This window comes from Corapipo altera, unplaced genomic scaffold (assembly GCF_003945725.1).
Source record: "Corapipo altera isolate COAL_440 unplaced genomic scaffold, ASM394572v1 2b, whole genome shotgun sequence".
Taxonomy (NCBI): Eukaryota; Metazoa; Chordata; class Aves; order Passeriformes; family Pipridae; genus Corapipo; species Corapipo altera.
This window is the reverse complement of record NW_020884874.1, coordinates 35,040,848-35,068,772: the sequence shown is the minus strand read 5'-3', so window position 1 is coordinate 35,068,772 and position 27,925 is coordinate 35,040,848. Positions and strand designations below refer to the sequence as shown.

The following is a 27,925-nucleotide window of genomic DNA, read 5'->3' as shown; positions in this document are numbered from 1 at the left end:
CATTAGTACGCTCTTTTAAACATTAAACAAACCCCTTTATTTACCTTTCCTGCTGCCTGATAGTCCTCGGGAGGCAAAGCTGCTTTTGCCTTAGCGACTTGAACCTATGTGACCTGAATAGTTATTTGAGATGTTAATTCACTGAAGAATGAAGCTGAATAACGATGGATCGAAGAATTTCCCTCACCCAGAAGGAAACATGCTTACATAAGCTTTGTGTATTGATCAGCTAAATTCAGTTTCATTCTCTCCAGAACCTCGGTGCTAGCTAGTTTCTAACACAAAAGGAAATTATATTCTCTCGTATTTTAGGAAAGAACTCTAATTCTCTGTGAAGGTAGTCTGGTTGAGAGTCTTTTCCTTGCTGCCAAAAGAGCAAGACCGGTGTGCTTGGTGACGTTAACTCAGAAAAGCGATTTATCATTTGTGTCACAAGATGCTACTGATATTTCCCACTGTGACTTTTCTGTCCCCATGGTGAGGTCAAATTGAAGCAAACTTCGAATTTAATTTTTTCTGCTACCTACAGGTTTCTACAAACACCTCAAATATAACATCAAAGGAACAACTTGCCCTTAGGAAGGAGAGAACAGCACATTGAAATCAATTCTGTGCTGTTTTACTGCTTTGAAGTCTTGATGGTGGGATCCCATTGACCTCAATGGCAAAATTCATATTGCTGTTACTGAATGACTGCCCTGCCTTTCAACTTCAGCTAATCACAGGTAGGCGATATAAATTGTCCTAACTATTTGGAAATATGCAGAACTATCCTAATTTATTGCAGTTCAAAATATGAACCTATCTCTTATAATGGTCATTAAAACCTTAAAACCTTGGTCTGGGACATGAATCCTGCTCCTCCTCACACCACATTCCCTAGTAATGGCTCTGTCGGTGACATCTGAACCTGGCTGACTCTCTTACATCTCAATAGTTGTGATGAGGAATGAGCAGATCTGAAAAACATAATGAGTCTGCAGGTGAGTATTACTAGATGATTATATTGTTCTGTGCCATTTGGTATCTTCAAGGGCCTTATGGGCTTTTAAAGTTCAGTAGTAGTAATTTAAAGAAAAACCTTTTGTTTTTAGAAGCCTGCTTATAAATAAGCATAGAGCTGGCTTCAACTGAGTGGAGTCTGATGGCTTCTCAGCAGATAAATCAAAACTGCAGTAGGAGGGCACTCAGAGCTGTATTTTTACATTCCTCCCCAAAAGCAGATCTCAGTTCTCTCTGAAGTGTGCAAGGCAGCCCAGGGGAGTTAGGGTTTGTGAAGGGAATCATCTCACATCCTCTCCCCTCCCCTGCACCGGTGTCGAGGACACGGCCTCTGATGCAGCCTCTCCAGGCCCTGGTACACCTCTGGGAGGATTGCGCAGGTTAAACAGCTTCAGAGCAATCTTTGTGCAAAATGAAAGATTCAGTGAGGTCTCCAGTGGAAAACTCAGAGACAGGGAGAGAAAAAGGACATGCGTGCACCCAGCACAACCTCTCAAAACCACATTTCACTTAGGATTTCTGTAGTCTGCTATCCATTTAGACTTCAGAAAGCAGGAGGATAACCCTAACTAATGGAAAACAAGTGTCTTGTGCCTATTTGGGGTTCTCTTGAATTGCAGTCAGAGGGTGTTGCTGCCCCTTGCTTTCCAAGCATAGGCAGGTTCCTCAGCGTGGGGAAGGTGTTCTGCGGAGAAGAGAAAGAAGAGGTGAGATGTGCCCTGACCTACCCTAGGAAGGGAGGGATATTGGCCATGTGTAATTGCCTGCACCTCGGCACTAGGAACAGTTCCTTATTTGCCAGGTTATTTAGTCAGAGGTCTTTACCTTAGTGTAGGAAATGCTTCTCTCCCTGGCTTCATTAATGTACGTTCAGAGTAGAGTACTTAATAGGCACTTCAGTTTGTAAATCCCCCTGATTCAGTTTATAAATGCCTACTCCAGTTTATAAATATCTTGAAATTATACTGATATGGCATTGCATTAATTAAACACCATGACAAAAAACATAAAGCAATATAATCTTCATACAGTGAACTCAGCAAGCTCTAGCCATGCTGTTACTGGCATATGGGAGCTTCTTCTTCCTCTGCTCCAAATGTTGAAGGATGGGGAGAACAACACAACTCTGTCTCAGCAACATGAGCCCCGGATTCATTCCTTACCCCTCTCTCCCACTCAAATCCGGGTAACTCTCCAGGCATGCAACAGCTGAGCCTGACCTAAGGCATCCGGTGTCTGGTTTGCATCCTTGGCTTCCACAGGCTGTACCACCTTGAATAAGTAACGTTGCTGTCAGGTCTCTGCCTGCAAAATAGAAATTACAGTGCCTATCTCCACATGGAGCCACTACATCCATAAAGCAGAGTGGATGGTGATAGGGTGTAACAAAGAACATCTGATTCTTCTTCTGCAGAAGCATTACATGACCTTCCAACGCACCAGATGGAGCACAAGATGCCTCCTGCTACATTTGGTGGGAAGCAGGGTTGTCTGGAACAGCTGGGAAGAGAAATCACTGAGAAATAGGTGTCTGTTTTTCAATAATTTGGAGTGAGAAGAAGGAAGGCAGAAAGCACAGCTTACTGGATTGTCAATGCAATTGTGATAATACACTAATACAAGGCATTTCTTAATTTCCAAATGTCTCATTTTCATCCTCTTGACCTTTATATCAATTTTGTGTCTTCGGAACACTTACACTCCTGTATTTAATTTTGGAGCTTCTTTATATTTCTTTTCCTTAGTACTTAATTCTAAGTTACTGATGCTAATAACTGTAAAATTAATGTTTCCATATTAGGCACCATCCAGTCTTTCCAAAATTACCTCTGCCAAGAAAGCAGATGACAGCTTAACTGCCATTCATATGGTATATTTAGGGCAAAGCTTTTGAACATTGAAGAGCGTCAATTGCTGCTTAGAATTTTTTCTGAAATAATTAAATAAAAATATAGATATCCAAGGCTGGAAGGTACCATAGGCCTCTGAGTCTTTCACTGGAGGAATATAAAAGCTCAATAAAGGTCTGTGACAAAATGTGTCCCCCACTACAGCCATAACTATTATTGTACAAGGATATAAAAAAGATTTACAGTGGAAATAATTTTTCTAACCCTATACAAAAGAAGCTCATATCTCAGAGTCAGCATTGTTGTAAAAATGCAGTTCTTTCCAAATTTTTATCCATTGAGTATTATACTGAATTTTGATGATACGCTTATTTTTCAGTTTGACAGTCTTCATGAACTATTTACTTTAAGATTTCCTGCAGCAAGTTCTGCAAGTTCATTACATACTGTGCATGAATAACTATTTTTCTATTTCAAAACTGTTAGACTTCACCAGTTTCTGCTCTTTCTTGTATTAAAGCTGTTTTAAAAATGATGAGCATTCCTTTCTTTCTCATGAGCCTCTCAGCTTCTGTTCCCTCTTATTAATGTCTTCATTGATCTTTCTCAGTCTCTGGAAATATTTCCTTGTTGGAGGTCATATCTGCTGCTCTTGACGTGGAACTGATTTCCTTCACTGGCTACAGTTTGATCAGGACTGGCAGACTACAAATGCAAACAGTATTAGAAGTCAGGGCGTGATAAGGACTGAGATACAACAGCCATATAGAATTCTGCTCTGTTCTTGTTGTCACTTTCTTAATCAAACCCTTTTTCTTTCATTGGTATTAAGCAGAGGGTTCTTCTGGACCATCTGTAATAACTTGCAAAGCTTGCACTGAAACTGTGTTCATTTCATTTAGAATACAGTCTGATGCTGCAAGGAACTTAACAGTTTCTTTTAATGTTTATGACATTGCTTTTGATTAAAAAACAAACAAACAAAAAACACAAACAAAGAAAAAAACCAAACCAAAACAAAAAAAAAACAGCCCCAGAACAAGCATCAAATTCATAATACACTGCCTGATGGCTTCATTTTGTCATATCTGCATATCTCAATCCCTGACTGATCTAAATCACCTATCATCATCTGCAGATTTTGCTACTATGCCCTGCTGTCAGATTATTAATAAACAGCCTCAGTTACAGCAGATGCATTGCAAACACTTCACTATTAACCTCACTTCTAGATGAAAACTGGCTCTTTATCCTTTATATTTCACTGTTTCCCAGCCCATTTCCACTGCACAGAAGAATATTATCTTTTACCCTCTAGGTACTTGGTTTTCTTTAATAATATCATTGAGGGATCTTAAAAAGTCTGAATAATTATATCTGCCAGTGCTTCTTTACCCACTAATTTGTTGACACTTTAACAAATCCTTATAGTTGGAAGCAAGGTTTTCCTTTGGCATAAACCAGTGCCATTTCTGTAATGATCTAATTTTCATCTAGATTGTTTTATAAGAGCTACTTAAAACCATGCTTCCCACTGAAAACTCATCAGTCTATAATAGCTCCAACTACCCCACAAATTTCAGTTTCAAATTCATTGCTCTCTAGGCCTGCAGTTTAGCAATTGATTTTAATATTCTTTTTTTTAGAAGCTTAACAACTTCTTTTACAACATCCTCTGCATTCCTAGATGGTGATATTTCTAGTCACATTAGTTTCAGCTTGTCAGTATAAGAATTAAACTCCTATCCTTCATGATGCCCTTTTTTCATGTATACATTGATGCATGGAAATTCCCACACAATCCTATGCATTCAATGCTATGTCCATGCACAGCTGAAAAATTATTCTGAATAACCTGTTGAACAGCTTCTACCTTAACTGCAGACTTTTTCTGTAACTGACAGTTATATCTAGTGGTTTTTTGTCTAATTCAACTTAACACCCCCCCACACCTCGCAGCATAGCTCAGCTGATTTCATATTATAGCTCAGCTGATTTCATATTGTACATAGCAATGAAGTTACAAAACCAGCCTAAAAACCCATTTGATGCGCTTGTAAATGGGGTTATATTTCATGGCTGACTATATAGAAAGGGGATGGGAAGTGATGAGCTAAGATATTTCTTCCAGTCCAATATTTAAAGTTTCTGCAACCCTAAGGGATATGGTAACATCCTGTTTGTTACTTACAATAGCACACTTGCTCCATAACCCACAGGCTTCAATTGGCTTTGGGTCAGGCTCTGAATCATGACATTCTTCCCTGGGTCTTGGACAGATTCAGTTTTAACATCCTTTGACTTCTTCGGTTTAAGATTCTGCAGATTTTATTCAAAACAGCAAGCTTCCACAATTTCTCTTTGCCCTTTCCCTACCCTCTACCTTGCAATGACCAGTCAGGCAGCAAAGCCAACTGGCTAGACAGATGTTCCCCAGAGTTTTTCACCTCAAAACTCTTCTGCAGGGACACGTAGCAGCCAACAATTGCTTTTCAACACACATCCCTGCTGCACGCCCCTGAGCAGACAGTCTACCTGAAGACCATCTCTTTTCCTGTTCTTGTTTTTCTGTCAGAGAAGATTCCTCTGTCCTCAGTCACCTTCATTGCTGACTGCACACACACACCCACCATGGGCTTTGTGGTGGCAGCACATGATGTAACTTCAGGAGATTTTAGTTCTTAACTTCTCTCATGGGTACTTGTATATCCCAACTGGATTCTCTTTGCACGTCCCATAGGCTGAGAAAATTACAACCTCAAATCCATTATCACATTCCGTTTTACTCTTACCTATCCTTATGGCCTTCATCTGGACATTTTCCAAAACCAAGGACTTTGGATGCTGGGGTAAGACAGTATCCAAGACAGCATACTTATCCTTTAATGAGGGCCAAGGGGCTTCATGCATTATAAATGAGCCTTTCTTTCTTTAGTTCTAGTAAGCCTTCCTCATCTGATCTCTGCTACTGTTTCTTTGCCTGTTCTTCTTTTTTAATGTGAGATTGGCATTGATTCTCCCAGGGTTGAAAATGGCCCCATTTACTGCTTACACAACACCCTTCAGAAGAAAATTTAATCAGTGACCGGAGATGCCACAAAACTTTAACTTGTCTATGAAGAATATCACATTTTTAATATATCTTCTAATTCATTTCACTTGCCTAAACACTCCTTCTTAAAGGGGCACTGCATATTATTCATAGGTATTTTATACTGTAACAGAGTATGTATGAACCTGTGGATAATTTTCTGATTTTATCTCCTGATGACATTTTCTGGCCACTTCATGTGCAAACATTGTTCTCTTTCTGCCAGATAACCTTGCTAAAATCTGGCTCATTGAAATTATACTTCTTTCAAATGCTATCAAGTACTCTTAGAGCCATGGTATTCCTCAGAGAAGACACTTTGAACACAAATGCTTCATTACTTTTTAAACTTGTTGAATTCACTCAGGAAAGAGATGCTTTGAACTGAAGTACGCATCTTATGAAATGAGATGAGCTATGTTCCTTTGCTTCATGCCAGTAAATTTCAGCCAAAAAGCTGATTTTTTATTCACCAATGGGGATATGAAAAGAAAAGAGTTTAAAAATGTTTCACATCTTCCTAGCTTATAGAAAAGAACAAATCAATGTAAGAAAAAGGATATGCTGAGAGTCTTATAAAACTTTGTTTTCTTAATAGTGGCAAGGAAACCTGGAAAATCAATGAATTCACCCTCCTGACAAGATTAAAATCCTCCCTTATACAGAACTGTGATATTGGATGTTATTGAACTTAACATGATTACTTGCATTCTGTAACAATAGCAATCATCTGTAATGTAAATGTATTCAATATTGCATTACACAAATAGAAATAATCTTAGTTGGCATTCTCTGAATCTCTCCAGCTGTATATACTCTCAGAGTAGCATGTGTTCAGGATAAGATTTCAAATTCTGACATTTTTGGCTCTGTTTATTTTGAGTCTTGACTTGAATATTATTTGGTTTTGTTCTTCTGCTTTTTTTTTCTTTTAACTCAGTTATAGGCTGTTCAAGGATCTTTATTCGATGGCATTTTTAGTTACTTCATACATATATTCATATCCATAAGTGTATATATATATCTATATCTAACTAGCAGTTGGTGTAGACATTATGTGCGTACACAAAACCCAGAGCAAAATATGACATTATCAATTAAACTAAGTTTAAACAATACCTGTGATAATAAATGAAGACAGGAAAATAATTGCTAAGGAAGAGTTAAGGAGAATATACCTCTTTACCAGGTTCGCTGGTTTCCTGGTTCCTGTGAGTTTGTGGCATGAACAGCTTGGCAGGGTGCTGGGAATCAAACTTGGTAAGTCCCTGAGATGACAACAGCTGGAGACAGAAGGATAGTTGGGGGAGAGGCCTGTTATCTGCTTACCTGTGTTCATGGCTCTCATTGGTCGCATAGGAGACTCAGACATCTGATCTGGCCCAATACTGACTTTTGTATGATTTTATAGTACCATCCCTATAGCACACCTCAGACTACTTATTCCCTTTGAGTGTCTGCTGAACTGTTCTGACCATTCCTTTCAAGATCACACTTCTTTCCCTGCTGTCCATTCCTTGTCTGCAGTCACTTTTGACTGCACTTTGTAAAGCCATGTATGGGAGCTTAGGACTAAAATGATCTTATATTCTGCAGCTGTCTGATGACTGCTGGGATGTATTCTTCACTTCAGCTTTTTTAGTTCCAGATTTCCTACTGAAAACAACTTTGGAAGCTCAGGAGCTTAATCATATGACTAGTAATGCAGTAGCTCCCTGCTTTGTTACCAGTCACGCATTATGCTTTTTTCAACTAGAAATTAGGCACAAAATTCAATTTTTGTGATGTCAGCAGCTGACAACAGTTTTCTCTAAGTGTTACCACATAATATTGATATTGTTGGACAGGTAACAGTTATAAAATAACAGTTGATTCATTCATCTAGAGAGAAAAGCAAGAGTAATGTCACTTCCCATGCAGCTGTCAAAAGAGTCAAAAGTGCAGTTGCAACCTTTTCTTCAGCAGCATGGAGGAAAATAAAGTTACTCATAAAACCCTTGAGTTCATTTTGTCAGTCCCCTGTAACCATATCCCTTTTAAAATCACCAGCCCAAATACTCATTAATTTGGGTCATCCTATTGAACTAATGGGTGAATTATGATTGGAGATCAGAAGACACATGTAGATATTCTTCTAGAAATGTTTTCAGCTTTTAAATGTCCTTTTTCAGGGTCCTATATGACATTATCTTCTGGACAAACAAGACTCCACTGCTTCCCAGGTACACCTAACAACTACAGCAGCACAGTCACATCTCCTTTACAGGTAAAACAGACATTATAAGGACAAATTTTCTAGAGACAATTTTAAATTAGACCAACTTACCTCACTGGGTGAAACATGGTTGTGGATCATCTTTCCTTGCTACTCTCAAATATTTTTGGAGCAGTTGGAGAATATGGCAGAATATAAAGTTTCTGCCAGATTGACTGGGAGATACCCAGGCCAGCAACAGAACCACTCTAAGGGCTACAGAGGCTTTACTCATGATTAAGCTGACCACGGGCCTGCACAATAAATACAAGAGGCATCAGAACAAGTAAAGAGATATGTGAGCAATAAAATGTGTGAGGGGAGAGAGATCTTCATACCTGTCAGGGTGCTTTCCAACAGAGTCCACCAGCAAGACGACTGAGCCCTCAACATGCAAGCAGCACACCTGAGCTGACCTGAGCGAAGTGAACAAGAGGAAATGGCCTGAAGTTGCTCCAGGAGAGGTTTAGGTTAGATATTAGGAAAATTTCTTCACTGAAAGGGTTGTCAAGTATTGGAACAGGCTGTATAGGGAAGTAGTTTTGTCACCATCCCTGAAGGTATTTAAAAGATGTGTAGATGGGGCACTTGGGGATCTGCTTTAGTGATGAACATGGCAATGCCCAATTAATGGTTGAACTCAATGATCTTAGAGGTCTCTTTCAACCTAAATTATTCTATGATTCTGTGATTCTGTGAAGTGCCATGCCATCTGCCTGTGTTTCTTCTGGCTCTTAGAGTGGCCAGCCTCCAAAGTGGCTTCCTTGGAGCACCCATGTCTGGGCACAGAGCAGAAGATGTGCCAGTGTAAGTGGCACACTTCCAGGGGCACTATTTGTCTTCCATAAAAGGCAGCCACTGCCTAATCTTAATCTTCAGAGTCTGGCTTTAAGGACATTGTCAGCCTTTAGCTCTTAGTTGTTCCTGGTGCCTGTTGGGAGCCTGACTACTATAGCAACACAAAAAAGCATGATTTTTCTAGTCATATTTCAATGACAATATTAAGAAATAGTGGAGTTAGGATCTGTTTCATCCATATCCATACCTGTTTACTCTTCTTCCATGCTAATGGTGTTATCCATGTATATGGAATATATTTAGTTCTCCAGTGTATAAAACAGGAATGCTCTGCAAGTGAGCCATATGTTTTTAGGCTACTCTAAATACCCTCTGTAGTTAAGAACAGACCTTCTTAAAGGTTGCTGATTTGGCATCTTCTTGCCCTGTTCCAACATCCAGGACCAAATCCCGGCTTAACCCAGAAAAAGACAATGGAGACGTGTTATTATTACTGTGGAACCTTATGTCTGATCTCAAATGTAAGGTGCTTGTTATGACCTATAACGCTCATCATAGCTGCCTGAAGGAGGTATTGATATATGTTTGTATACAATAGAACACTCATATTTACTAACCATTGTTCGGACAAGCCTCACAAACACAGGCAAGTCCAGCCCTTGAAAGGTGTGACATTGACTTCAAAAAGTCACTAGAATCTTTGTTGTAAAAGTATTCCTATAATGATCTGCATTCTTTTCATATAAATGAATAAAGTATTCATTTTAATACTAACTACATGGTAGAATCACAACTAGCTCTGATGAAATCTTGTTAATGTGTGAGGATGAAGAGATTGGAAACCTGTTCCAGTGCTCATAGGAACAGTGTCCCTGATCACTCCTCAACTGCAGTCTGGTAAATAAATAAAATACTGTGTTGCCATAATACAATGATGAAAACATGCTACTGTTCGGAGAACATAAGCACTCACTGTGAACATCCTGTTCTAGTCAGCATATAAAAAAAAATTTGGGAGTTTTTTTTGGGGGGAAGAAATTAAGAGAGCCTGGCCAAGATGTGAGTTTGAGAAGTATGATAGTCCTTATTTTTAAAAGATGTATATTGGACATGATAGAGGTAACAAAAAATTAATGGTTCAGAATGATTAATACATTGCCTGCCCTTCCTATGTAAATCAAGGCTGAAAGAACTTTAAAAAACAATATACTAACAGACTGGACTCTCTAGAAAACACTTACTACAGATACTTCCTATTTCAAGACCTCATTGTGTGTGTAAAGATTTAACAGAGTTCAGAAAAGAATAGTAATATTGAGCAACTAAGAGAAGAAGTTATGACAGCAAGGGTGAAAACCTCCTATAAAGCAAGGGAGGTCTGGGGGAGCCTGTGTGATAAAAATTCATTGACTCCTAATCTGGAACAAAACATCTCAGAAACCCTTGGAACCCAGGACTTGACACTTTTCAATTTGCTCTGAGTTTCAGACCTCTCAGGCAGGCAGCAGCCACATGCCCCTAAGCCAACTTTGCACCTTGGTGTCACTCTCTACAGGAGAAGTGTGACACTTGTTACCTGATAATAGGACAGTCCTGTGTCCAAACGGAGTCAATGCTATTGCTTTATTAATACTTTAGGAACTTTAAAGAAGAATTCATTATGAAATTAAAATCTTACTGTTTTTCCCATTTTGAAATCAACTTAGTTTTCCCACTTAAAAGACATTTTATAGTGTCTCTGTATTTACACGGCTGTTGTACTCAATCTAATTGCACGAAAATTCGCAAGTAAATTCATACCATTTTTTTAAGCATTCATTTTTTGGAAATCTGATTGGTAGCTTTATGACAGCAGTGAATGCTTCAAGCACAGGATCTTCTTTAATTGGATTCAGATTTCGCAATCTAATCACACTTTAGCATTTGAGAGAAACTTCATGATTTCAAAAAAGATTATGATTAAGTAATGGAAAAAATGCCAGGAAACAGATGCCAGTTTGTTCTTTGGCTGTTTTATTAAAGCTAATATAATATGAAAACCAATTATTCCTTTGAATTTCTTTTTTGTCATGTTAGAACTATAGCAAACTGTAATTGCTCTCTGAGCGTATATAAATAGACTCTGTCTAACCAGATTGAATGTACAAAGTCTTAAGTGACAAATTTTGAAATGTTTGAAACTCCAGTTAGAATCCTCAAATTGGCATAAGAGAGAGAAACAAATATAGAAGATACTGGAAGAAAACAAAACAATTCCATAACTAATTTAGAATTAATTTTGGAAAAATTCAGAACATTTAAAACTTCAACAAAGTTGTATCTTCTGTTGAGGTAGCACTGTCATCCAATAAGCTATACTTAGAAAGCAGTTTACCCCAGGTTTTCAAAGGGCTTCAGAAATTCAAGTGTCTTCTTTTTCTCCATTGCCTTCAGCTCACGTTCCCTGCAACATCCTACACTTCAGTTATTCTTTCTGGTTAAGGTAAAACCAAAGCCCTAGTTCACAAGTGTGATGCTCACTGATGCTTGGAATTTCCTCTTGTTCACTTCACTCATGTCTACTCAAGTGTGCTGCTTGCATGTTGAGGGCTCAGTCGTCTTGCTGGTGGACTCTGTTGGAAAGCACCCTGACAGGTATGAAGATCTCTCTCCCCTCATACATTTTATTGCTCACATATCTCTTTACTTGTTCTGATGCCTCTTGTATATGAACAGTATCCCTGTGGTTATATTAAACATAACCTTTATGCCCTGTCTCCATGTGTGGATGCAGGCAGACATGAGCTCATGAGCTCACTCTGCCTGTGCTCCAGGCTGTTTGGCCATGAGCCAGCTTTGGTTTGAAAGCCACACAACTCTATTAGCTTCTCAACAATGCAAGTCAACTCAAGCACAGCATTAGCACAGCTCCACAGTTGCTGAACCAGACATAGTCAGAGCAAAGGAACTTGGACCTGTTTGCACCCATCCATGCGGACCAGTTCTGAAAATCCCATTGAGTCACCTCTCATTGTAAATTGTTTCAACTTCCACTCCTCCCTCTGAAAGTACAAAAGACCGTCTCAGTTTTTGGGCTACTGTGCTGTGCCTTTTGACTTCTCTTTGTGCAGGGACCATCATTCAAAACAAGTCTCAGCTCTTGCAGAGCCATCCTGGCACCAAATTGGAACCTGAAGCACAGGTTGGTAAGCAGCTGGTAAGATAAACCTAGGGTTGAGTAGACATTTGGAGGCATAAGCACAGTTTAAATCTCAAAGAGTACTTGTATAATTTCTATATTTCAATCCCCTTCTTTCAGCTTATACTAAAATTAACATGTATGCATATGTAGAGAAGTTCAGCCAGATGGGTGAGAGACATCATTCCCTTGGTCTCTCACATGTGTTCATGGCGTGACTGTCACTGCTAGTCATCATCTAGCCTCCTTCAGTAAGGAGTCACTGTATTTGCTCCCCCCTTACTCATATTGCGGCATAGAACGGAGTAAAACTGCCTTTACTACAGCAGTACCTAAAGGCCTGTTCAGGATAAGGAACTCCTCAGAGAGGAGAACATATCCTGGCTCTGCAGGACCTAAGATACCAAAGAGGAATAAATGCCAGCCTGTCTGAGAGCCTGACATGAAAAAAGAGGCAAAGGTACCTCCTGCCTCTGGCCACTCGAGTGCAAGGTGCAGGGCAGGTAATCATGGTCCAGCAGCACCTTCAAGCACTGCTTTGTCCTGCTGTTAAGGATAGAACCTGTTAAGGATTCATTGCACATTGAAACCAGGTTGCAATCGGCATATCCCTTGCTCTTGGCAGCTTTCTTCTGGGTTTTATGCTGGAGAAATCAGCATTAGGTGCCTGAGGTGCTAATACATTGTTGCAGTGGCTTGGGTGGACAGAAGGGGGTAAAAGAACTTCTGAAACAACTCCATGCCAAAGACATTATTTAAAGCTATCTCCCTCTACACTTACCCAAGTACCTCATGCCATCAAGCACAAGAATGTTCTTGGCTTTTCAAAAACAGCAACTTCATCCAGATTTCATGCCTGGAAAAGCCATAACCTTCAAATCCAAGCTCTGTGGCAAAAATCTTAGATAAGGTACCCAGAGATTGCAAGCACTGGTTTCATATAGCAGAGCAGCATCACAGAGTGGCCGTGTTTGCAGTTAGCTGGGTTATCTGAGCATATGCTGAGTACAGCTCAATGCAAAACCCATAGGCTAACTGGAGCACTCCAGCCTATGTTTTGGTAGGTGGAAGGGGAGGGAAGTAAGCATCAGAATCGACTTAAAGGATCTCTCCTATGGATCCCAAACAGACAGTTGACCATACACACAGTAAATGTGGTTGGTGCATATCCTTGCAGAGCAGTGCTAAGAAACTGCCCACTGCCTCAGGTAAATCACAGCGAAAAAGTGCTGACTGGTCCTCATCATCAGCACAGGGCTAACATCATTAACAGCCTCAGAAACAGAGAGTCCAGCCATGGCAGATTTCTTCTCAGGACTTTGATGAACAAGGCATGTTGAAATAATGGACAATTGCTGCATATTACATGCAGCACTCCTGTTTCAAAGATTTCTACTGTGAGATTGGTAGGAAACTGGCTAGTCTGATATTTCATTTTAAAATACATTTACAAAATTAATTAATTATTTTTACAGTCAAAAACACTCCAAGAGAACCTGATTCTGATGTTAATATAGACAGCTTGCATTGTGCTGCAGGTGCACAGATACAGGGAACTTGGTATAATAGTTTTTTTGAAAATCTGTCTGGAGTAGAAGAATTTGTCAAAAAGATAGGACAATGAGTGAGCTTTTGAGATTCTTTTATTTTTAAAGTGGTGGTAAATGGAGAAATCCCTAAATGAGCAACCATCCTATAGAATGCACTGTTGACAACTGGTCAGTCAATATAGCTGTAAGAAGTAGGGATGCTGTCTTAAAAGGGATTGTGATTTCTGCAGATAAGTTGTTTTGATACCCTGCAGCTTGCTGCTGCATTCATCTGTTGCCTCATATATGAGGTTTGCATTAGAAGCAATTTTAGTAGAAACAGATTTTACCCTGGTTTTTGGTGGGAATTTTGTTTTATTTTGGGGTTTTTTCAAGGCTAATAAAACAGGGCTCTGGTCTCCCACTGCTACTGAAATACAAAGAAACTTCAAGAAATATCAAAAGGTGTTTAGGAATCACTTTCTATAATTGTGAGTGACTGAGCAAATACATTGATATTTATGCTATTTTACTTTTTTCATGAGAGTTTAAGATTATCTTACTAAGTATAACAGAAATTTTCCTTTTACTACCTTTAATTTTTACTTTGTTCTGTTGATCTTGGTTAGGTGACAAGGCGAAAGAAAGGCAAAGTATTAGGAAAAAACCTCTGTTATCATCTTTGAGTAGGAGTGTCAGTAACGAACAGACTATTCTATAGTTTTCTTTGTTTTTCCACATACATCAAATGCCCAGCACTAAACTGTGTGAACAACTGACATCAATTCAATGCCAAATACAAACAGTAATAACTGGTGTCTGAAGCATTTCAGTAATGCAGCTGGGAATCTTTTAACTGATATACTCAGTCACAACAAAAGAGATTATTATACTTTAAGCTGTATCTTTGTTAGACAGTCTTTTTGAAAGGAAAATAGACTGGATAACAATACTTAGGACTTACGCATTTCCTGTCATTTTTTACTTTATCTGCATCCAGTTACCACACCCCTGATTACTAGTTAGGCACTATCCCTTCTTCTGGTTTGTTTGTTCACAACCATTTTTGGCATTAATCTTCTTGTACCAACAAAGGTTAAGCAACTGAACCCCAAAATAACAATGGTTAGGCTATAAAGGTCCTGAATTGCCATCTCTGCTTTTACAACTGATGCGAGCTTATTTCTTTCTCTGGAGTAGGAAAGACAGAAAGGTAGGTGCTGACACAGCCTTTGCCAGCAGGCACATGGATTCATCCCCAAACATGTCACTCCTAGAGCTGTGCCTCTGCTTTCTGAAACAGTCTGTTGCTGCTCAATCTGAAGTGACATTTGCTTCGTGCAAACTCTCTCTTATGAGGCAAGTATTCCTCAGGTGATATAAATTGCCCAGCTGATCATTACGCCTCCTTGATTCAGAATTCTCTATTGGAAAGATAGGGAAGAAAACAGGAGAGAACTGACCATGTTTTGCATGCCTCTAGCCTTCACTAGCACATCTTTCCTGACAAGGGTCTCCTAATTCCCCCACCCCATGTGTGTACCCTCACTAGCCTGTAAATGCACAGAGCACAAGTCTGGGAGGCATAATTAAGATATCTACTCTAACCTCCCACATAGTAAGGGCCATTCATTTTTACCCAGTCACCACACATAAAGCAAAATAAACACAACCTGTCTGATCTAGCCATGGACAAATGCATGTAATGCAGATTATGAGTGCTATTTCATCTACACAACCTGTTAAGTGCTGGAGCCTATCCCACAGCCTGTGAAAGTTAATAGGAACCTTTCCAATGACAGACTACATGCTTAACAATGGCTTTCAACAGTAGTTTCGTGAGATTAAAATAAACAGAAATATGACTAATTATTTATATTCAGCATGCTGCTTGTTTCAAAGGATCTGAATCGATGTATTTTAATTTAAATGACAGACTTTCCTTGCATGTCTAAGTACAAAAGAGGAGTAAAGTCTGTGACTGCAGAATATTAAGAAATTTCCTACTGAAAACTAATTTTTTGCATTTTCCTTTGCAGAGGCTTTAGACAGCAATTCCTGGCCAAGTGTACTTTCTGCACCACTTAAATTCCATGTGTTAAATAGACCATAAGTGGTTGTCAGCACAGGGGAAAACCGTGTTCTTCCTGAACTGTAAGCTGTTACTGCTCTGTGCAGTTTTTAAAAAATAAAAGGCAGAAATTTAACAGCACTGTTCAATCATTTATTTTTTTATTAATACTTTGTTCTCAATTTGTCTGTAAGACCAGAGAGATTCACCACCTTTTTTCTACTGGATACGATGTGCCATTGACATTTTGTACACATTTGTAATAAATAGACATTACAACTTGTCTTGCTGCAGAGAATTCTGACCAGGATTCTTTCGTACTTATTAAAAGGTGAAGATCAAACAATGCTGCTATTAGAGTCATTAGGAATACTTCAAATGCTACAATTAGCACTATGCTGGGGTGACGTTTCTCAGAATAATTTAGCTATGTCCCAAAATCTGGCTGCTGTTTTACATTCATGTTTGAAGAAAAGAGAGGGGAATTTTCAACCTGTGTCTGAGGCAAAAGTGGAGACATTCCTACCACAATGGTGTCTGTCAGTGCTGCACTCATCCCTCACCAGAGCCTCTACACCAGACTCTTTGGCCATGGCTGCAGCAGTCATTCCAGGCACCACTGCAGTAAGCTGTCTGCCTGGGAGACATGCACTGTGACGAATTGCCACCTGTGTGTCCTCCTCTGACTGATGTCTCTGGCTTGGAGGGATTTTGCACTCCATGTCTATGTGTTTACTAGATAGCTACAAGTTAAAGCCATCTGCACTTCCTAAAACACTTCATTAAAAATACAACTTTCTGAGCCACTTGGGTGCTACTGCACTTCTGATGCCCTTTTGCCCTGGCAGTAAAGAGGTTTGAGAAAAAAGGCAGTATTTCAAAGGTTGTATGATAAGGCTGAAGGTGGAAGACGCTCAAAAGCAGTGTTGGTTAGGTCTTTCTTAAAAGTAGGCGACTCATTAAAACTTCACAACACAAAAAGAAAGTGAGCAGAACAGAGATTTCAGTGAATCCCAGTGGTCCTTGGGGTCATGAGTAATGGGGTAAGTGATGCAAAGGTGCACAGGACTGATTCTGTCAGCAAATGTAATGCAGCCCCTGAGGGACTCTGTGACCAACGTTACTTAAACTACCTATTTTCTTCCTTGATGCAAGTTACTTAGATGATTAAATAAGTGTTTGCTGTCAGATAACCTCACCATTTGAGATACCGAAAGTATTTCCTACAGTAAATACAGGGAAGTGCTGAACAAGGGCATACTGAAGGTAATGAGGAAACTCTGTCTTTTTATCTTAGGTTCAAATGCATGAACGACACCACTCTGTTTCAGCCGCTTCCTTTCAACGCTTCCGTCTAAAGATAGGGTACAATTGCTTCTCCAGCAGAATTACTTTACCCTCATATCACTTATACAATTGAACATCTTTTCCTGCTCTCATAGGTGTTTTGTCCCCTCTCTCCCCTAAATTCGCTTACCCCTTCCCTTATTGCTCACAGCCTGGAGGATGAGTTGTTCCCTACCTGTGCAGTGAGGAGTGTGTTGGCCTCAGCATAGGTAGGCACTGGGGACACCAGCTCTGGCTCTTGTTGCTGTCGCATCCTTCCTCCTGCCTCACTATCCAGCCTGCAGCAAGGGATTTCCCTCCCCAGCTGAAGCGGACCTGCACTTTCCCTGCCAAGTCTTTTGAGATGAGTGAAGGTCTATTGTAGTGCCTGGCTATTCCAAGCCTTGTTAGTGAAGACCATGGCTAATTCAGACAAGCTGTTCCTTCCAAAAGACACCAGCTGGCAAGGACACAAACACAATGCATGACATGTCTCCCTGTGTCTCCCTGTGTGTCACATTTTATAGCACTGAACAGTGACCCCTGATGCCATCTCCTTTGTCCCACAGATTCCCCACAGCCTGCCCTGTTTTGACAGAATCTCTCTGACCCTCTCTCCAAGAGGAGACCATCATCCCCAGAGTGGCAGGGATCACAGAAGGCTGCTCCTTCTCCTTCCAGTTTAATTTACCACTCAGTCTGCCTCTCCACAAAGGGAAAAGTCAAAATAGAGTTTCAGTGCAAATTGCAAAGGGCAAGTCTGAATATCCAGCCACAGGCAGGGACCCTCACACCCTCTGGGCTACCTAACCCCTCTAACTCTGGGTCTGTCATGGGGAGGGTCAGTCCAAAAGCAACAAGCAAAAAGAAGATGGTAATAAGATGCCTGCTACCTCCCCCACTCCTTGCCCCAGTGATATACAGCTCTTTGATCAGCTGTTAGTTGCAGTGCCACACGTCAGAGGCTCTGAACATCCATGAGGCTCTGTATTTGCCCTGCTATTGTAATGACCTATTGAACTGTTTCAGCCCTCTGGGATGCCTGTTTTCAGGAGGCTTGAAAAAACAGGATCAAGGCATTGGGAGGATGGCTAATACAACAACCTGAAGGAAAACAGCAACAGGACTGTGCTTGTACAGAGTCATTCCTGCCATCATTCCTGGTGAAAGAGATGGGTCTCAACTACAACAGCACCCATAGCCACAAAGGCTTAACTACACTGAGTTTCTGGGAAGTCGGAGAAATGGGGTAATAGCTTCTGCTCAGGCAGGGAAAAGTACAGTAATCAGCAGCTCAAGCTTCCCCTTTCCTGCATTTCCACTGCACCTCCAGAGACCATATCCAAGGCTTAGATTTAGGGCTTATTTAAATGTTAACCTCTTATACTATAAATTTATTATTATTAAGTAATGCTGCCTTCCTTCTTCCTTTGCACTCATGATCATGTTACATCAAAACACCACCATTATTATGTTGCCCTTAAATCACCTTAATTGATTCTGGCACCTCTTCCACCCCTTCCCTGCCTATACAGGGACGTAGGGTATGCTGCTGCACCCCTGGCTGCTAGATACAGCCCTCCCTGGGAGGCAGTGAGACTGCAGAGCCCTGCAGCACCTTCAGAGTCAGGGTTTTGATCATTGTCTACATTATCTCTTTTTCTGCTCATGAAAAATGCCAAGAGCCTCCTAAGTGCTGCCATAATACAAATAAGGAGAAGGACTGAGAGAGCTGCACTGAAGACCTATGAAATTTCATCCTCAAACTGCCACTTTTTAGTGTCTACACTAATCAGCCTTAGATGGCACCTATCACCCCTCTAGAGGCCATCTCCAACTGGATTTCTTACTCTGCATCACTCCCTGCACCATCACAGCACAAGTATTTGAGCATCTTTGCACCATATTCAGCAGGGAATGGGGACAGTGTATGGTCAAAATGTTGGCCTTCAACACCTCTGCTCAACTGCAGTCTAAATCTGAAAGCCTCTGAGGTCTCTAGATGCCAAGCTAATTTGTCAGTAGACGTTTCTAGGAAGAACAGATAATTTGGCTTGGAATCAGCACTTCTATCTCTCCAGATACGGTCCGTTTTGTTGGACTATAGGCTTATTGAAGATACAACCAAGTATTTTTTGTCCTAAGGTTTGACGAATGCAATTACAAGGATAAAGAATAGGAGCTCTCTTAGTAAATGAAGTTGAAGGGTTTTTTAATCTTTGGGATTATTCCCAAAACCAGAGCACTGCAGGGTTCATGGTGGACAGCCACCCACAGAACAGCATTTCAGGAGAGTGGAAATTATGAAATTAGGCCACCTTCAGAGACCAGCTTCTTGGTGAGGTGAACCTTCAGACTTGGGCAACTCTTCTCATTAGAAGCATGTCAGCTGTTTTCAGGTACAGTACTGCTTACAGTTGTGCAGAAGAAAAGCTATCTATCACCAGTGTATGTGAGGAAAGGCAGATAACTAAGACATTTAAATGCATATGTCAAGGGAAAGGAAAAGAGTGTGCTTCTTTGTGACTCCAGTGCATGGTACAAAAAGGAAGAGATAAATAAAAATGTCTTTGCACTGTGCAAGATGGTTTATAATAGTCTATACTAGGAGTAGCAGTTCAGGATCCTTTCTAAGGAACTGTGTATTAGGTTCCATGTATCACAGTGCCTTTTTTCCTTATCACAACACTCAATAAATAATACAGAAACAGGCAGCATAATAAGGACACATATTTAAGCAGTGGTCATGGGCTATGCTACAGCTCATATACTCTGTTATGGATATTGGAGCACTTATAGTGAGAGGACGTCTAGAAACAGAATGAAAGAAACACTATTCAGGAGAAAATTAAGTGAAGTGAAATTAAAACGTCTGAAATGATTGAAGACAATTCATAAAAAGTGATAATAGGGGTTGAATATGTTTAACATTGCTAAATGAGAAAGAAAGAGGATAATAAAACTCTAAGTCTTTTCAGAGCATAAAACAACCAAAAGACATTGTGGGACATGGCTAGCAGCACAGGGTTGAAGTAGCAAAAAGAAAACATTAGCTCAGCTATTAAAAAATGGAAGGATCAGATCTATTAGACTGTGGAATAGCCTCTTGAGGAAACATCTCTTGCCTATTCATTTTAAATAATATGGGCAATGTGATGAAAAGTGCTCACTTGGGAAAAAAAATGTTACCTCATCAGAATGCACACAAACAAAAAAGCAAAAAACTCCAAACCCAAACACCTCACTAGCATCTCTTCATTTGTAGTGGTTTTCTCTAATTTAGTTCACTTCTAAATGGTACAGAGTGACTTGTTGAACTTTTCCAAATTATTTTTGATTCATTACCTGGAGAAAGGCTGAAAGTTACCTGTAGGGAGTTCAGCAGTTCCTCAGCCACTGAGCCGGCAGTGAGTCCATGACAGCAAGGAGTTTGAAAGTTGTGGCAAAATATACTGCTCCTTATCAACACGCTTCTACAGCATGTAAGTGCGGGAGAGGCTAATATACACTTAATATCTCATTTAGCTTCTTGTTGTGTTGCCTGACATGAATATGGCCACACACATTCTCAGTGTTATATTATTGCTGGTAGTGAGTTTGTCCTGCTGTTGTGTCACCTCAGAATTTCTTCTGACCCCTATAAAGTTACTTTCTCCAGAGTCTCCAGTTCAGCAGACAATTTAAACATGTTTCCAAACACTGCTGAGACCAATTTCAACTTCAGGATCTAGCTTACATGCCCAAGTATTTCACTGAGCTGGGAACATCCTTTAAAAAGGAAAAGAAAAACCTAAGCAAAACCTAGCCCCTTTGACTCTAAGCATAAATCTCATGAATGTATGAACTTCTCTGTCCTCCAGGAATCATGTTAGTCGCTTGTATGACTAATAAAAAAAAATTTTAAAGAAATAAATCTTTTGGGATTTTAACCTTAGGTTTGAGTGTCCCAGTCGTCCAGACTCAGCAACATTAATTTTTATTTTTTGAGGAGCATTTATCTGCTTTTGAAGACCAATTCAAGTAGTTCTGATGCTTTTTCAACACTACAATTTAAATTCTCTTCAGCATAATGTTTGTGAAGGGAGGGCAATTATTTGCATATATTCACATGTTCCCAGATTATTTTTAGGCACAGTATGCTGAGTATATTTATAAATTGTATAAAGTTGGAACCACTGGAATAGGGCATTTAAGCCTTATGTTATAAACCGGATAAAAACTCTGTTCTTTCATATCACACATATTCACCATACAAAAGCTAGGAACTGTTGCCTTCAAGAGGACTAATCTGTTGTAATTTTGAGGAAAGTGTATTCTAAGCCTTCTAGTTTCCATTCCTTTCCAGGGCTCTCCTCATGAAAGGGTAATGAAGAGTCAGTCCAGCTTATAAGACTGGAAGACAGGTCAAATCAGTAGCCAGGAATGACCTTTCTTATTTGATATTTTTTGTACTTGTTTAAGATGTTCAGCAACATTTAGTAGTTATATCCTAGCCTGATGTTCCTCTCCCACTTTGGCAATCTTGTGTATGCAATGTGGACGTTATCCAATCATCATCTGAGGGACAAGACCCCATTTTCTACCACAGGGAGTGACCTGAAATTAGACCATTTCTGTTACCTGCAATCAAACCACTGGACCAAATTTATTATTCCCCAAGGCCCCAGCAGAGAATTAATTACCTGTGAAGCTCAGAGGAACTATCTAATCCCGCCATGTGCACAGGCACAGCAGGCACTGGAGCTGCAGAACAGCACTCATGACTCCCCCATGGGATTCACCACTGACTTGGCTGATAGGTGGGATCTGCTGTACACATGCTAACATAGACCTGTGAGACAAATTCATTCCTCCCAGAACAAGTTTATGTTGAGTTCTGGGGTTTTTTTTGCTTCTTTTTGACTCGTAGAAGTGCCTTTATCCTCAAGTTCTTTTGCATGATACACAAATTTCACTGCTTTCTCACAGTTCTACTTTTTGGGGGTGTAACATGGCCCTGCACTCGTCACTTGTCATATAGGACAAAACCAAGGAGCCTATGATACTCAAGAGACTTTGCTTGTGTTTCGTCTATGCATAGATCCCAGTGTACCTTAGTTGCCTATCACAATGTCTATAATACTAATGGCTAACTGTAGATTCGAGTTGTATCATTTTACCTTTGTCAGTCTGTTATCTTCTCAGATTTGTCAAAGTACATAGGGTCAGGGAGGGTAGAAAGCCTGGGGAACATCAGAGGCGAACTATCCTGGATAAATAAAGTCTTTGGTCTTCTAATTGAGTGCTGAAATAAATAATAAATCTGAGAGATGAATGTCTTATGGTAACGCAATATAAAACTTTGAGAGGACTTTTAAAAGAAGAAAAAATTGTTTGGGTAAATCCAAGGCATCCTATTTCACCAAACTTAGTTAATTTTCACAGTATTAAACTGCCCTGTAATATTTAATTACTTTTCTTCTATCTCTTAATATCAGTTGTTCAATTTTAGTTGAAAATGACTATTTAGAAACTAAAATCTGAACTTGCGTTGTTAAAATACTGATGCAACCCATTTAAGTGTCCTTAAATTCAAACACTCTAAAAAAGATGTCATGTTAAAGAAAATTCATTACTTTTCCAGCAGCATTTAAAAACAACTGTGCAACAACTTGTCCAGCATGAGCCTAGGATAAAGATAAGTAGGGGAAGTCTAAACCTTGATTTAACCATGTCTACAGTGCACTTGAAGTTGTGACTACAGCTTTTCTAGGAACATCCAAGGTGGCTGCAATAAAGACAGCAGAGAACAAGAGCTGCAGAAACCATCTGTAACAATAGCATACAGCTACTGCTTATAGCCTATGAACCATTTTTCTGTACAGAGAAAATAGGTAGCACCCATCTGCAAATCCATTTCTAGTACCCCACAATCTATTAATCTATAGATGGTGAGTAAGTAGTTTGTCTCCCTTGATTTCACCTGGAAAATACGCTACTTTTTCACTGTAGTAGAAAAGATGCTAAATAGGCTCCGTATCAAGAGAATCCATGCAATGTCCAACACTTTCACAATAATTATCTGAATAATTAATGACTCTGATCTAAAACTTAGCAGACTATATGATGAACACAGCAATCAAAACATGTTGGTAGTATTACTGTACTGACAGTTTAAGCTGTCTAGAAACTTTCAACCCTATGTCAGAGAAATTATTAAAGCCAGATAAGGACACTATCACTATTCCTCCCCTTTTATCTGCCTCCTCAGTGCCTACTAGTAAAATGTTATCAGTTTGACATTTTTTTGCTTTCTAAATCTGTGCTGTAAAGTTTGCAGCATAAGTACACATCACTTTAATTGTACTCAGGACAGGAAGATGGATAAGACGTGAAAAGAAATTATTACAAAATATCCAGTATGCATTTCATGTAAACAGTTATCATATATGTTTAAGATCCATGCTACATAATTAGGTCAGCCATTATTTTAAGAATTGCCTTAACAAGCAGCAGCAACCCACTCAGGCAACAGATTAGTCAGACTGTGCGTGCAGACAGCACACCAGCTGGACTGGGAGAGCAGCAAAGCCAGCTTCACGTGGCTGGGCTGACTGTGCTTGATGGATGCCCTTTTCTCTGGATTATTTTACTCATCTATTCCTGTTTTAAATTGACAGTTGAGACTGCATTTGTAAATGTCAGTGGAGCCTGCAGCAGGGATTCAAGTTCAGTCTTATTTTTCAGTATTTCATTTCTATTTCCTACTCTCATGTACATCATCCACCCTGTCCCTCAGTTTCCCTGTTTAATTGACTGCAAATATTTTTACATCAAGCTGATTTTCTCACTTCTGAGTGACCCAGTTACATCAGTTACAGTCCCCTTTGCTGTATTTGAATGACATTTTAGTTCAAATGTCTTTTAAACAAACATTTTAAGGAATTTTGATTATTTGATCACTTATGAACATTATTCTGACCTTTGCTCAAATTGGTTTTACCGTCTTTAGTTACTTTTCAGATAGAGATTATTTCTCTTAAATTTTATGACTACTAACATTCGCTGATGGTAAGGTGTAAAATCCACTGTGTAAATATGTGCAATAGCAAATTTAAAAATCTGTATTGTTTTACATGCTAAATATTGGGTTAAATATTGAATAATGACTTCCAAATCTCAAAATACATCAAACAATGTATTTGGAATTCTAATTTATTCTTGTTTCTAACCTTTTACATGTCTTTTTTAAAAATTTTAAAAATTTGTTCCGCAGCTGGGAGAACTGCAGGTTATTACTGAAAGGTAAAGATTTTACAATCATCTGATCTCTTCAGTTGAAGAGTTATGCAAATCACTTAATAACAAGACTCACAATACCATCTTGGCATTGTTGGCACTAGAGTATGAATATTGATTATAGATCTACGAAAATGTACTGAGTAAATAATGAATACACTTAAGGGAACCATCAAATACTCTCCAAGGTATGTCATTAAAATAATGGCCAAAACTGTCCAAAGTTTCAGTGCAAAAATTTTTGGCTGAACCCAAATGTTTCCCCATCACAACTAAAAATTTGTAAAAGACATAGAGTATATTAGATGAAAGAAGAGATTGAAAATTAATTGTAAGTTATTTTTCTCCAGTAATAGCTAAAGAAAAATACCAGTCAGTTATTTATTAGTTTTTGTCATCTCATTACTATTTGCCATCATGAGAGGTCCTCCAATGACTCCACCTTCCTCCTACCACCCAGATATGCTTTTTAACCTCTCTGATACTTTTGTGCACTTCACTCTTATCCCTCACCTTCTAAGGCCAGGTCTTTCATTCTCTCCAGCCTGGCCTCATGTAAGTAGTGCTCAGATTGCCTCTGTCACCCCTCTGGGTCTCTGTGTGACTTCATCAATAAGTGTCCTTGTTGTCTTCTCATATTTCTTCCAAGTACGCCTTTTATTTTATCTTCTGTAGCCTCTTCTCTGAGGTCATCCTTTGCTTTTGTATCATGTCATCCCTTGCTCTCCCAGTTGCCTCTGCTTAAATTTTTGGGTTGTTTTGAGATGTCCCCACTCCTTCCTCCTACCCTTTCTATTCTTTTTCCTTCCTGCTTATGTTCATGCCCACTTCAAGTAATACTGGGGAGGGGATGGTGACTTCAGTCAACACTGCTATACTAAACAGCTTGGAATGACAGAACTGGTTGGCTGCCACACAACCTATGCACTATCTGAGTGTAGAGATGCACTTTTTTCCATGAGTAACCAGATTTGTTTAATAATGTTTTCTTGGACATTGATCCATCATGTCCATGATATGCCATGCATGTTTCTACAAGACCCAAACACTGACACCCACATGCCACCTAAAGCATATGCTATTTTCTACTGGCTCACCCGTGTAGGCTACATATTTTTCTTCCTCAATTTTTCTTCCTTTTCACCTGAAGCTGTTGCTAAGTTGACTGTTGGGTCTCTGACAGGAAGGAGGTGTGGGTACCATCTGTGGGTACCATCTGAGGGCTTTCCTCAACCAGTGTAAAGGTAGTAATGTTGGTAGGGTGGGCAGTAGTGTGACTGGTGCCAACTAGTACAATGGCCTATTATAGTCAGAGATTTCTGATTGAACAGAGGTCATTGACACCGTCTGGGCGGGAAAAGAGGATGGTCCCTCATTTCTCAGGACTCACATAGCAGCCGTGCTGACTTGATAATAGGAAACTTCTGTCAGTCTGGGTTCATCTATTGTGTGGATAGGCTTAAACTTTCCTGAGACTGAAAATTAGCCTACCAGTTACCCAGTGCAGTAACAGGAATGAGGCACTGGGGAAGAAATGTGCAAAGTCTCTGGAGAAGCAATGACAGATCTGGAAGATGTGCCCAATCCCAAACATGCACAGGAAAGCATCAGTCACTACTCAGCTCAATTCAGACAGGCATCCACAGAAAGAACCAAAAGTCATGTCTAAATTAGTAAATTAAATGTGTCCAGGAAGCACAAGGCAGACACAAATCTGCTCCAGGCCCTCATACATCTTCCCCAGGGGACAACTTCTTACATTACCTTTGGTTTCAGTTGGCCACATAAGCCCAATCTCAGATGTTTCTCTGCACTTTTAACATCCTCAGGACCTGTTACAGACAATACTTGGGTTAATATATGCATATGAGTTAACCTGTAACTCACTGTAGCTCCTCCAGTTATACCTGTTTCTAAAGTCTTGCTTTAAACAGAAATAGTTCGTTTGTTGTTTCCTCATTTTCTCAAACCCCATTTTCAGTCCTATAACACCATCTCTCTGTCCAGTCCTTGTGTAATGTAACCTCAGCTCTCAGAAACTTAGACTTCCAAGCACTCTGAGCAAGGATTGATTTTCCTTTATTGAACAGTCCCTCATAAAATGGATGATGATTCATAGCCGGAGATTCAAAGTCCTACTGTAACAGAGCCAAATATTAGCCAAAAATACAATCACAAAAATTATTAATTTAGCTTTTTGATCCTTTTTGTGAGTACTAAGTACAAACTGTAATGAGAAGTATTCACTTTTACAAATAGGTTTAATGTTTTACAAAATTTGAATAGCTCACAAGTTACTTTCTGTATATATTTCTTTCAGCACTGCATAGTCACAATTCACTGTCTTATGTGTCCAGTGGTTTGCCTATCACTACATATGAAATTTAATGTTTGAAATTGCAAAGTTATTTATTTAAGGTATATTTTCTACCAGTTTTCAGTTTCAAGAGAAGAAAATTGAAGCTCTGGGTTGCATACACAATTCTAATCCCTTGTTTTTAATTTTTTTTTTTTTGAAAGACAAGATCTGTAGAAGGTAAAGAAACTTTTTTTGAGATCCTAAAATGTACTTTTGTAAACATTTGTATGAACACTATAGCAAAATAAGGCTTGTACACATTTATGACAAAATTCTGGTTTGAATACCAGTAAAACGAATGAAATATTTTTATTCGCTATCCTGTACATTTTAGTGTCTCAAGAAAAAAAGCTGAACAGAAGCACTGTTGCAGCAAAGCAGATAAACTTTACCAGTTTTGTTAAAGTAAAAACATGCCAAGCATAATTATTCTGAAACTTTCTCTGACCATAATATAGTAGACTGAACCTCTGCAGACTTCAGCTGTCACCTGTTAAAAAGCAACCCCCCGGTCTCATTTACCCATTTGTTGAACCTGTTCTTATTTTGAAAAGCATAATATGTAGAAAATGTGGGGGTTTGCTGTTTATTTAGCATTTTGGATAAATTCAAAGAATAGATTTTCAGATCAGTTTTTCTCAGAAGTATCTTTTGTTTTTTAAGGACTGAATTTGAAATCAGATTTTAGTACTTTTACTGATATTGAATTGGTGTAATCATTGAATTATATGTTCAGAACATTCCTACTAGATTGCAAGTTACGATTTTGTATAGGTCTTTGGCATTAGCAGTGACCAGGGTCACTGTTTTGGTCAGAGAATGGGATTGTGGTTGACCAAAGCATAAATTTCTCACTATTTCATTTGGAAAGAGAAGGAAAAACAAGCACGATCTTCTCTTCACGTTGGGACACCTTTTGCCAGTTCCTTACTACCAGAAGAACTGTGTGGGATCGATGCCTACCTTGGTTTGCCTCACTGTTTTCCTGCAGCGCTGCATCTGAGCACCGTGCTTACCTGATAAATTGGCCAACTTCCCTGTCTGAACAATGATCCAGGGCTTTTACATGGTCTTGTCATAAAAATCTAGCAGCCCTGTTGAATGGCCTGACTGCTGACAGCAAATGCTCTGACTGCAACTCTGAACCCTCAGTCCAGCTCAGCTCTCCTGGTTCTCTCCTGAGCTGGAC

At 39.4% G+C, this 27,925-nt stretch overlaps 1 long non-coding RNA gene across 1 annotated transcript; it reads right to left on the bottom strand.

Moving 5' to 3' along the window:
- Positions 1–1,553: 1,553 nt before the first annotated feature.
- LOC113942851 lies at positions 1,554–27,923 on the bottom strand. The gene is made up of 3 exons (XR_003526079.1): positions 27,753–27,923; positions 26,142–26,209; positions 1,554–1,687 (listed from the first exon to the last, which is right to left on the bottom strand). It is a non-coding gene; the product is annotated as an uncharacterized LOC113942851 (long non-coding RNA).
- Positions 27,924–27,925: the final 2 nt, after the last annotated feature.